Source organism: Anarhichas minor, unplaced genomic scaffold (genome assembly GCF_050575085.1).
Source record: "Anarhichas minor isolate MPS153535 unplaced genomic scaffold, ASM5057508v1 ptg000009l, whole genome shotgun sequence".
Lineage (NCBI taxonomy): Eukaryota > Metazoa > Chordata > Actinopteri > Perciformes > Anarhichadidae > Anarhichas > Anarhichas minor.
The window spans coordinates 6,523,048-6,535,000 of NW_027466455.1; positions in this window are offsets into that span (position 1 = coordinate 6,523,048).

Sequence of the window (11,953 nt, forward strand, 5' to 3'; positions counted from 1 at the left end):
CTCGGCTTTTAGCATTCGATTGAGTTACTGTAACATTTCCCTTCTCCCAGTCCAAAAATTGTCATGAAGTGACCGTCCAATGCAGCTGGCTGGATTTTGGTCAGACGTGTTTCAAGTTAAACATCAAGCACATCAAATTAAAGCTTGGATTCCTGTCTTTGCAACAGTTATAGTCTTTCTATCCAGTCAAAACCTGGCTGCTGGTGAACAGACTTTTAGTGTGGACAATACTACTGGCCATTGGGAGGCAATTCTGAATTCGAATCTGTTGCCTATATTAAGTCAGCATTGTCCTCGGCTAGCCTCATCCGTTTTCCTAAAGTCATACTGCATTTTAAAGCTGAGATTCACACCTTCTAAAAGAGTCTAAGAGGGTTGCTGTACCACTTTGTGTCGGCTTTTAGCATTCGATTGAGTTACTGCAACAATTCCCTGCTCCCAGTCCAAAAATCATTGCTGGGTCAAATGTCGGTCCAATCAGCCGTCTCTAATAAGCCTAATTTATATGATAGCCTCATCCGTTTTCCTAAAGTCATACTGCATTGTAAAGCTGAGATTCACACCTTCTAAAAGAGTCCAAGAGGGTTGCTGTACCACTTTCCCTCGGCTTTTAGCATTCGATTGAGTTACTGTAACATTTCCCTTCTCCCAGTCCAAAAATTGTCATGAAGTGACCGTCCAATGCAGCTGGCTGGATTTTGGTCAGACGTGTTTCAAGTTAAACATCAAGCACATCAAATTAAAGCTTGGATTCCTGTCTTTGCAACAGTTATAGTCTTTCTATCCAGTCAAAACCTGGCTGCTGGTGAACAGACTTTTAGTGTGGACAATACTACTGGCCATTGGGAGGCAATTCTGAATTCGAATCTGTTGCCTATATTAAGTCAGCATTGTCCTCGGCTAGCCTCATCCGTTTTCCTAAAGTCATACTGCATTTTAAAGCTGAGATTCACACCTTCTAAAAGAGTCTAAGAGGGTTGCTGTACCACTTTGTGTCGGCTTTTAGCATTCGATTGAGTTACTGCAACAATTCCCTGCTCCCAGTCCAAAAATCATTGCTGGGTCAAATGTCGGTCCAATCAGCCATCTCTAATAAGCCTAATTTATATGATAGCCTCATCCGTTTTCCTAAAGTCATACTGCATTGTAAAGCTGAGATTCACACCTTCTAAAAGAGTCCAAGAGGGTTGCTGTACCACTTTCCCTCGGCTTTTAGCATTCGATTGAGTTACTGTAACATTTCCCTTCTCCCAGTCCAAAAATTGTCATGAAGTGACCGTCCAATGCAGCTGGCTGGATTTTGGTCAGACGTGTTTCAAGTTAAACATCAAGCACATCAAATTAAAGCTTGGATTCCTGTCTTTGCAACAGTTATAGTCTTTCTATCCAGTCAAAACCTGGCTGCTGGTGAACAGACTTTTAGTGTGGACAATACTACTGGCCATTGGGAGGCAATTCTGAATTCGAATCTGTTGCCTATATTAAGTCAGCATTGTCCTCGGCTAGCCTCATCCGTTTTCCTAAAGTCATACTGCATTTTAAAGCTGAGATTCACACCTTCTAAAAGAGTCTAAGAGGGTTGCTGTACCACTTTGTGTCGGCTTTTAGCATTCGATTGAGTTACTGCAACAATTCCCTGCTCCCAGTCCAAAAATCATTGCTGGGTCAAATGTCGGTCCAATCAGCCGTCTCTAATAAGCCTAATTTATATGATAGCCTCATCCGTTTTCCTAAAGTCATACTGCATTGTAAAGCTGAGATTCACACCTTCTAAAAGAGTCCAAGAGGGTTGCTGTACCACTTTCCCTCGGCTTTTAGCATTCGATTGAGTTACTGTAACATTTCCCTTCTCCCAGTCCAAAAATTGTCATGAAGTGACCGTCCAATGCAGCTGGCTGGATTTTGGTCAGACGTGTTTCAAGTTAAACATCAAGCACATCAAATTAAAGCTTGGATTCCTGTCTTTGCAACAGTTATAGTCTTTCTATCTAGTCAAAACCTGGCTGCTGGTGAACAGACTTTTAGTGTGGACAATACTACTGGCCATTGGGAGGCAATTCTGAATTCGAATCTGTTGCCTATATTAAGTCAGCATTGTCCTCGGCTAGCCTCATACGTTTTCCTAAAGTCATACTGCATTTTAAAGCTGAGATTCACACCTTCTAAAAGAGTCTAAGAGGGTTGCTGTACCACTTTGTGTCGGCTTTTAGGGTTAGGGTTAGGGTTAGGGTTAGGGTTAGGGTTAGGGGTTAGGGTTAGGGTTAGGGTTAGGGTTAGGGTTAGGGTTAGGGTTAGGGGTTAGGGTTAGGGTTAGGGTTAGGGTTAGGTAATAGCAAGGATACCAGACTTTTGGCGTGATGATCGTATATAGCTGTTGGCTACGTGGTGCTAGCCTCCTGAAACTTGGTGTGTGCATTCATAGCACACCAGAGCACCTTTGTATTAAGTCTGGCATCTGTAGCTCCTTCCTGTGGTATGGCTGCCATAGAGCCCCATTGGATTATTTTGGTGATGATCGTATATAGCTGTTGGCTACTTGGTGCTAGCCTCCTGAAACTTGTTGTGTGTGTTGGTATTAAGCCAGAGCACGTGTGTGTCAAGTTTGTGTGGCTCTAGCTTGTTCCTTTAGTATAGCTGTCATATACTCCCATTGCTTTGGGCTGGGGGCCTTAGAGGTCCTGGAGCCTGGCTCTTCTGGGATAAATTTTGATAGGAAGGTCCTAGAGCCTTGTAAGTGGGCTCTACCCCCACTAAGTGATTGATTGCGGTTCGATGGTTACCAAGTTTGAGGTTCTAGGCCCTTGGGAAGGGGTAATACATCCCCTTCACCATATATGGTGAAGAGGCTTAGATGGTGTACAGCTCTTGGCTGCTTGGTGCTAGCCTCCTGAAACTTGATGTGTGTATTGCTAGCATGCCCTAGCACCTTTGCAGTAAGTTTGGCGACTCTAGCTGCTTCCTAGGACCTAACCCTAAGCTATTCACACAGCCTGAGCTTTACGACACATGTATGACTGGTTGTGGTTAGTTAAACGTACTTGGGTAGGTCCTAGAGCCTTGCAAGTGGGCTCTACCCCCACTAAGTGGGTGATTGCAGTTGGATCTTCCTCTTCTCGCTCTTCCTGTTCACGCTCTCTTCTCGCTCTTCCTGTTCACGCTCTCTTCTCGCTCTTCCTGTTCACGCTCTCTTCTCACTCTTCCTGTTCACGCTCTCTTCTCGCTCTTCCTGTTCACGCTCTCTTCTCGCTCTTCCTGTTCACGCTCTCTTCACGCTCTTCCTGTTCACGCTCTCTTCACGCTCTTCCTGTTCACGTTCTCTTCACGCTCGCTCTTCCTGTTCACGCTCTCTTCTCGCTCTTCCTGTTCATGCTCTCTTCTCGCTCTTCCTGTTCACGCTCTCTTCTTGCTCGCTCTTCCTGTTCACGCTCTCTTCACGCTCGCTCTTCCTGTTCACGCTCTCTTCTCGCTTGCTCTTCCTGTTCACGCTCTCTTCACGCTCACTCTTCCTGTTCACGCTCTCTTCTCGCTCGCTCTTCCTGTTCACGCTCTCTCTTCTCGCTCTTCGGGTTAGGGTTAGGTTTGGGTAAGGATGTGACCACCTGGTGGAGGTCACGGGGGGCACGGGCACAAGGGGAATATTTATCTAAAAAGATCTCAGGTGTTCTTTTAAAGCAGCATAGATATGCTAAAAAATCCCCCATAGCAAACAACCTTCTAAAAAAATCAGTTAAAAATGGGTAAAAGGTTTAAAAAGACATCAGAGCAGAGGCAAGACAGGCAACGGGAGTCGACCATTAAAAGAAACCCCAGGGTCTCCAAGGTCCGTCCCCTGGTGTGGATTCCTGTAAAATTCATAAAACGGCCAAACAAGGGGATAAAGGTATAAAAGCAAACCCGCACACAGTGTTTCCTTAATAAATATATAAATAAACATAAAAAGATATAAATAACTAGAATATATAACAAATATAAAATGAGGATAAATAAACATACAGTTCACACACACACACACCCCACATCTAAAACTTTAAAAAATAAATAAATAAGTGCTTTAAAAAGTAAAACCATCCAAAAGTGAGGCAAGGTAAGGAAACACTGGGTTAAAAGGATAAGTGCCATAAAAAGGTGTAAGACTTTGCCCAATGACCTCTTCCCCCATCAGCCGTTAAGACGAAGGGAGAAAAAAAGGGTGGGGGGGGAAAGGGGGGAAAAAAAGTTTTTTAGAAAAAGTCGGGAGTCCAAAGTGGGCCTCGTCTGCCTGTAGAGTTAAAATAGGGTTAGGTTAGGTAAGGACGAGGGGCACTGGCACAAGGGGGCAGGGTTAGGGTTAGGGGTTAGGGGTTAGGGTTAGGTTAGGGTTAGGGCCAGGGACTGGATAAAAAATGGAAGCTGGGCCGAAGAGCGACGGCGACCCCACCGACAGCAAGAACAGCGCCCAGGAGGCACTCGCTGGTCAGGTTTGGGTTTTAGGGTTTGAGGAAAAATGCTGTAAAAACAACATAGTCCCACGGTGCACTGTCCATCGCTGAGCTCTAATTCTGAGCTGCCAGTGAGACCACCACCACACCACGGACCCTCAACCAGATCGGCTTGTCCATTCTCCCACCGAGGTAAATACAATGTTCCACAAGCACCCACACACGCCAACACATCAGACAGTTCTGTTTTGAACATGTGAAAAAATTGGTCATAAAAATTACAGCAGACTGTGTGGTCTTTACCCTGCGCTCATAGCAGACTATATGGTCTTGGTCCTGCGCTCATAGCAGACTGTATGGTCGTAACCCTGCGCTCATAGCAGAAAATCCGGTCGTAACCCTGCGCTCATAGCAGACTATCTGTTCTTAATCCTGCGCTCAAAATTAAGCCTCTGTTGCAACGTTTCGGAGACATCACTCCTTCTTCAGGCAAGTGGCTTAATTTCCTCTCGTGAATTTTCGTGACCGTTTAAATGTCGCACCGTTCCTAATTGCCGTGTCCTACAGTGAGGTTATGTTTAGGGCAAAGGTCCAGGGACCGGATACTTGTAGTACTGACCCAAATTACCCGCTTCTCCATAAAGGTTACGCTTAGGGCCTAGGGCCAGGGACTGGATAAAAAATGGAAGCTGGGCCGAAGAGCGACAGCAGACTGTGTGGTCTTTACCCTGCGCTCATGGCAGACTATATGGTCTTGGCCCTGCGCTCATAGCAGACTGTATGGTCGTAACCCTGCGCTCATAGCAGACTATATGGTCTTGGCCCTGCGCTCATAGCAGAAAATCCGGTCGTAACCCTGCGCTCATAGCAGAAAATCCGGTCGTAACCCTGCGCTCATAGCAGACTGTTCTTAATCCTGCGCTCAAAATTAGGCTTCAATCAGTTTTATGAGATAATTAACATTCAAATAATAAACTCACTATAATGCATGCTCAGCTGGAACTATGAACACCTAAGGGGGAAAGTGCATACGCTCCAGCTAAGGGAAAGATGTGATACCTGGTGTGTACAGACACTGCGATGTGACTGCCTAATATGTTTGAAAGCTACGAAAACACGCTGAAAGGCTCTCCCGTTTCCTCACTATAATGTCACATTAAATCCTATATCAACGAAAACACACAGTTTATTGCATATAGCACCATATATTAATGCAAATCAAATTCATTCACGTCCAACCTGGTCGGCATAACTTACAGAGAACAAAAAAGAAAAGCCGTGAGACTCCCACTTGTACTCCGACACAATAAACAAGGGTGACATTCACAAAGTATACCCCAAACCCATTGTCCCATCAGTCCCAAAGTTCCTTAATTCCACTTCAACAGTCCGACGATGAATAAATCCCCGAGGCGAAAAATAATATCAACAGGTGGAAGGAAGCGTGGTGAGACGCCGCTGTTCCGTAATGTGTAGAAGCCACGCTATCTCACCACAGTCCGTTTAGATGCTGGGTCTTTCTTGCACACCAGAGCACCTTTGTATTAAGTCTGGCATCTGTAGCTGCTTCCTGTGGTATGGCTGCCATAGAGCCCCATTGGATTATTTTGGTGATGATCGTATATAGCTCTTGGCTACTTGGTGCTAGCCTCCTGAAACTTGCTGTGTGTGTTGGTATTAAGCCAGAGCACGTGTGTGTCAAGTTTGTGTGGCTCTAGCTTGTTCCTTTAGTATAGCTGTCATAGACTCCCATTGCTTTGGGCTGGGGGCCTTAGAGGTCCTGGCTCTTCTGGGTTTGACTCCATAGTTTTTCGTGCAACTTTTTAGTTGGACAGAGGAATTTGTCTTAACAAGAGGGCAGAACACAATCGGATATCAAATGAAGACTGATGGCGCACGGGCCAGACGGCGTACGGGGCGCACGGCGCACGGTCGACATATAACCGCTACCTCTGTGGGCATAACACAATCGGATATAAAAGGAATCAAATAAAGAGTCACGGGGCGCACGGCACACGCGCTTATAAAACAGCTACAAGTGTGGCCGGAGCAGATCGGATATAAAAGGAAGAAGACTGGTCTGGCACACATGCACAGTCAATAGATTTGCATACCGATATAAAGTGAGTTTTTATTTCACCGTAAATGTTCATCTAACAACTGAGTTTTCAGGTGATGTGTTTGTGACTCTTCCCCTCTGTCTCCTCTCACAGGGAGAAGATGATCTGCAGGATCCTGCTGCTCTTCATCCTGACCTCCTGTGTCTGCGGTGAGTTTACTTTTGTATTTTTTGAAAGCACTACAGCTCTGAAGCATCACATGTCAAGAACGTCAGACCGGTTTCTCTTCTACCCTTTCTATCCAAACCACAGGAACGTGCTGTCTTTAACCAACTGTCTTCCTATCTCCACCAGAACAGCCTCTTGGACCCCCACCAGTCCGCGTTCAAGGTGGGTCACTCGACAGAGACAGCCCTCCTTGCGGTGACAGCGTCCCTCTCTCCTCTGTCCTGATTCTCCTGGACCTGTCTGCGGCGTTTGACACAGTGAACTACCAGATCCTCCTCTCCAACCTCGAGGGGATGGGTGTCTCAGGCTCTGCACTCTCCCTGTTTGCATCCCGACACTTACCTGTGTGGGCAGACCAAAATAAACTCCAGACTGAATTGTGCACAGTATGCACGGCGCACGACATTGCATGGGGCGCACAGCGCATGTAAAACGGTTACCTGTGTGGACGGAAATTAATATAATGAAGACTGGCGGTGCACTGGTGCACGGTAGATATAATACAGCTACATGTATGGGCCGAAAACAATCGGATGTAAAGGGAATCAAAGGAAGCGTGACGGCGCACAGGCCACACGGGGGACGGCTGTATACAGCCTCCAGAGCCCCTCCCCTCTCTGCTCCCTGTCAAGAGGAAACATGTGATCATGTCATGAGGTTTGACTCTATCGGTTTTCATTCAAGGTTTTTGTTAGACAGAGGAGTTTTTCTTGCAAGTGGTTGCAAAACTGAGCAAAAATGCATCAATTTGCCTATTTCAGGTCAGGGTTTTGTGGCTACATATATTTGGGTGTATTGTATGATACGAAGTCAGGACAGGACCCGAGTTGTCGCTTTTATTAATTCATACAAGAAGCAAAAGGCAATCTTTTGTATTTACTTCCCTTCTCAGAACCTGGTGAGACCTTCACAATTAAAGGTTCTCTCGGGAGTCGAACCTCCCACCCCTGCTTCCCAATGATCTGCGCATGCACATTGGAGGTTTACGTTGTGTGCAGTCACGCTAACCATTCGGCCACGGAAAGTAACGTTCGCTCAGAGCGTGAAAACAAAGGTATATCCCTTTGATTAGACAGAAGAGATGACAAGGGTGTGTGGAGGACGAAATTGTTTTTAAGTATAAATAAATGCAATAATAAATGTTTAAATCAATACAGGAATGAATAAATAAATGTATTAATACAGACATGAATAAAACAGAATAAATAATTGCTGAAATAAGTGTTTTTGTCTTTCACATTTTGTCTCTTTTGTGACAGATGTTGATGAGTTTATTCATTAATATTAGTTAAAGGTTAGTAAGGCTGCTTGATGAAAATGTTTTGCAGGTCCTTGGAAGGACCTCAAGACAAGTTAAACAGTTACGAAGGGGTTAAAAGAGACACTGATCTGGCCTTTGCTAACTGAGAGGAAAGACAATTACCCTCCTCTTTACGAGAGCATCTGATTTACAGTGCACACCACAGGTAAGTGACCCCATGATGCTAAGTCAAAAACACTCGTCTGAACTCACACAAAGTACTTTCTCAGAAATGACCCTGAATAAAAAATGAAGGAAATCTAGACATAATTAAAGAAATAGAATCAGGTCAAATGTTTTGTTTTCAAGCAAAGGAGTAACAAAGGTGGATTAAATGTTTGTTCTAAAGATGCAGTTTTTGACATGAGTACACTCACACACACACACACACACACACACACACACACACACACACACAGAGACACACATTTATAGTGTGTGTATATATTATACACACTAGAAAAGTCTTGGAAGCAATGGAAAAAAAGCAGTTTGTGTTCCAACCTTTGTCCCTAGACTGGCTACAAGGGCCACTCATTACATACTCACCTTCTAGACCTGCCCCATCAGCCTGCCGTGGCCAATGGGTGCTGGGTCGTCCCTTAGCCTGCTATGTCCATAGCACTTGGCCAGCGGAGACTCATGCCCTCATTATCAACCCCTGTTTAAGACAGAAGATGGACCACACGCTACCAAGTATGACTAGGAATTCCAAAGCTATTTATAGTACTCTAAAGTCAAACCATTCTCACTGACGGTGCCATCTTTTTTTCTCTGGCTATTTCCATGTCTGACAAAGTCTCTGGCTCATTCTCACTTCACAGAGACTGTTTTTACATTTGAAATTGCTTTAATGCGCTAAAAAATGACCCACAATGCCCCTTGGCATTGTGGGTAACTATGGTAACAGTGGGTATTAACAATTCACATGACATATTCATAAAAACGGAACTTCTATCACTTGGAAATGAGATGCAGTTCCGTTTTCAGCCACAACAAAGTGTCATCGGGCTAGTGGCGCTGTTTTACCATTTTAGCTGGTGCATGGAGAGAGTAAAGCACGTTTGTGCTTATAAAACGCCTCCAATGTGGGAGTAAATCCACTTCAGCGGGACAGATGTCGGGGATTTGATGGTGATGGTCCATCTGCTGTCTTTATTGCTTTTATATATGATGATTTTAATGTAAAGTGTCTTTGAGTTTTATGAAAAGTGATAAAATGTATTATTATTATTATTATTATTGTCATCAGCTCATTTAAAAAATGTTACCCTGCCCCCTTGTGCCAGTGCCCCTCGTGGCCCTCTTAGGAGGGCCACGCTCCTTACCTAACCTAACCCTATTTTAACTCTACAGGCAGATGAGGCCCACTTTGGACTCCCGACTTTTTCTAAAAAACTTTTTTTCCCCCCTTTCCCCCCCCACCCTTTTTTTCTCCCTTCGTCTTAACGGCTGATGGGGGAAGAGGTCATTGGGCAAAGTCTTACACCTTTTTATGGCACTTATCCTTTTAACCCAGTGTTTCCTTACCTTGCCTCACTTTTGGATGGTTTTACTTTTTAAAGCACTTATTTATTTATTTTTTAAAGTTTTAGATGTGGGGTGTGTGTGTGTGTGTACTGTATGTTTATTTATCCTCATTTTATATTTGTTATATATTCTAGTTATTTATATCTTTTTATGTTTATTTATATATTTATAGACTCCCGTTGCCTGTCTTGCCTCTGCTCTGATGTCTTTTTAAACCTTTTACCCATTTTTAACTGATTTTTTTTAGAAGGTTGTTTGCTATGGGGGATTTTTTAGCATATCTATGCTGCTTTAAAAGAACACCTGAGATCTTTTTAGATAAATATTCCCCTTGTGCCCGTGCCCCCCGTGACCTCCACCAGGTGGTCACGTCCTTACCCAAACCTAACCCTAACCCGAAGAGCGAGAAGAGAGAGCGTGAACAGGAAGAGCGAGCGAGAAGAGAGCGTGAACAGGAAGAGCGAGCGTGAAGAGAGCGTGAACAGGAAGAGCGAGCGAGAAGAGAGCGTGAACAGGAAGAGCGCGCGTGAAGAGAGAGTGAACAGGAAGAGCGAGCAAGAAGAGAGCGTGAACAGGAAGAGCGAGAAGAGAGCGTGAACAGGAAGAACGAGAAGAGAGCGTGAACAGGAAGAGCGAGCGTGAAGAGAGCGTGAACAGGAAGAGCGTGAAGAGAGCGTGAACAGGAAGAGCGAGAAGAGAGCGTGAACAGGAAGAGCGAGAAGAGAGCGTGAACAGGAAGAGCGAGCGTGAAGAGAACGTGAACAGGAAGAGCGAGCGTGAAGAGAGCGTGAACAGGAAGAGCGTGAAGAGAGCGTGAACAGGAAGAGCGAGAAGAGAGCGTGAACAGGAAGAGCGAGAAGAGAGCGTGAACAGGAAGAGCGAGAAGAGGAAGATCCAACCGCAATCACCCACTTAGTGGGGGTAGAGCCCACTTGCAAGGCTCTAGGACCTACCCAAGTACGTTTAACTAACCACAACCAGTCATACATGTGTCGTAAAGCTCAGGCTGTGTGAATAGCTTAGGGTTAGGTCCTAGGAAGCAGCTAGAGTCGCCAAACTTACTGCAAAGGTGCTAGGGCATGCTAGCAATACACACATCAAGTTTCAGGAGGCTAGCTCCAAGCAGCCAAGAGCTGTACACCATCTAAGCCTCTTCACCATATATGGTGAAGGGGATGTATTACCCCTTCCCAAGGGCCTAGAACCTCAAACTTGGTAACCATCGAAACGCAATCAATCACTTAGTGGGGGTAGAGCCCACTTACAAGGCTCTAGGACCTTCCTATCAAAATTTATCCCAGAAGAGCCAGGCTCCAGGACCTCTAAGGCCCCCAGCCCAAAGCAATGGGAGTATATGACAGCTATACTAAAGGAACAAGCTAGAGCCACACAAACTTGACACACACGTGCTCTGGCTTAATACCAACACACACAGCACGTTTCAGGAGGCTAGCACCAAGTAGCCAAGAGCTATATACGATCATCACCAAAATAATCCAATGGGGCTCTATGGCAGCCATACCACAGGAAGCATCTACAGATGCCAGACTTAATACAAAGGTGCTCTGGTGTGCTAGGAATGCACACACCACGTTTCAGGAGGCTAGCACCAAGTAGCCAGCAGCTATATACGATCATCACGCCAAAAGTCTGGTATCCTTGCTATTACCTAAACCTAACCCTAACCCTAAGCTTTTCCCCAGGCCAAAATCTGTGTACCACTGATCCAATTTTCATCACAGCTCCCGTCGCAAGCAAAACACCTAATAGTACAAACAAACATCTTCTTGGAAGAATCTTTTAGCGTGTTGGAGGGTGTGGAGGAACGACTCTTTAGGGTACGGTCGGATGACCCAGAGTACTGGACAAAGAGGACGGCCCTAGAGATTTTAGACTGTTGGATGGGACAATCAGAACACTTTTTCACATAAAAAACCAAATGTATATATCTGCAAAATATATAAAAAAATACTCACCTTCGGGGAAACATAAAACACCTGATCTCAGGACCGGAGTTTGGGGTGGGGTGATCCACAGATAGACGCTGGAATCCAAAATTAAAATACTGTCCAGCGTTCTAAAAACAAAGTGGAACACACAAAAAAACAAGGGAGTCACCTATTGGGAGTCAGTAGAGGAAACAGGACAAGCCTTGTGTGCCCGTGCTCTCTGCCTGCCTTCTCGGTAGGCAGAAACCTATTTTCCCTTTACCTAACCCTAACCCTAACCTAACCCTTATATCTTTTTTATGTTTATTTACATATTTATTAAGGAAACACTGTGTGCGGGTTTGCTTTTATACCTTTATCCCCTTGTTTGGCCGTTTTATGAATTTTATAGGAACCCACACCGGGGGACGGACCTTGGAGACCCTGGAGTTTCTTTTAATGGTCGACTCCCGTTGCCTGTCTTGCCTC